This window comes from Colobus angolensis, unplaced genomic scaffold (assembly GCF_000951035.1).
Source record: "Colobus angolensis palliatus isolate OR3802 unplaced genomic scaffold, Cang.pa_1.0 Scaffold83, whole genome shotgun sequence".
NCBI lineage: Eukaryota > Metazoa > Chordata > Mammalia > Primates > Cercopithecidae > Colobus > Colobus angolensis.
In genome coordinates, this window is record NW_012122154.1 from 1,681,407 (window position 1) to 1,682,569 (window position 1,163).

Sequence of the window (1,163 nt, forward strand, 5' to 3'; positions counted from 1 at the left end):
GGAATACCTCATGCCCATGACTCGGGTGGGGTAACTGAGATAACTGGGAGGATAAGGTTTACCCTTCCCTCCACATGCATATACTGTACCGAAAGTCCCTAACTTACAATGATTCAACTTAGGATTTTTCAACTTTAGGATGGTATAAAAGTGAAAAGCATTCAGTAGCAACTGTACTTCAAGCACCCAAACAACCCTGCTATTTTTTCACTTTCAGTATAGTATTCAGTACATTACATGAGATAGTCAACAAGTTCTTTTTATTTTTTGAGACAGAATCTCACTGTTGTCGCCCAGGCTGGAGTGCAGTGGTGTAATCTCGGCTCACTGCAACCTCTGCCTCCTGGGTTCAAGCAATTCTCCTGCCTCAGCCTCCCGAGTAAATGGGATTACAGGCGTGTGCCACAATGCCAGGCTAATTTTTTGTATTTTTAGTGGAGACGGAGTTTCACCATGTTGTCCAGGCTGGTCTTGAATTCCTGATCTCCAGTGATCCGCCCGCCTTGGCAAAGTGCTGGGATTATAGGCATGAGCCACCGCGCCCGACCAAGATATTCAACAAGTTCTCATAAAATAAGCTTCGTGTGAGGCAATTTTGCCCCACTGTAGGCTGTAGTGTTCTAAGCCCGTCTGAGGTAGGCTAAACTAAGCCATGATGTAGGTTAGGTGTATTGTGCATTTTCTTCTTTTTTTTTTAATTTTTAATTTTAATTTTTTCCCCTTGTCTCCTCTCATAATCTTCTTTTTTTTTTGGAGACAGGGTCTTTTTTTTGTTTGTTTTGAGACGGAGTCGCGCTCTGTCGCCCGGGCTGGAGTGCAGTGGCCGGATCTCAGCTCACTGCAAGCTCCGCCTCCCGGGTTTACGCCCGCCACCTCGCCCGGCTAAGAGACAGGGTCTTGAACTGTCGCTCAGGCTAGAGTGCAGTGGCGTGATCTCAGGTTACTGCAACCCCCACCTTCCAGGCTCAAGTGAACCTTTCGAGCAGCTGAGACTACAGGCATGCATGCGCCACCATGCTCAGGTTATTTTTTAATGTTTTGTACAGATGGGGTCTCCCTGTATTGCATTTCAACTTACAATGTCTATGAGGACATAACCCCTCTGAAGTTGAGCAGCATCTGTACCACTTGATCCTTTCTTTCTTTCTTTTTTTTTTTTTTTT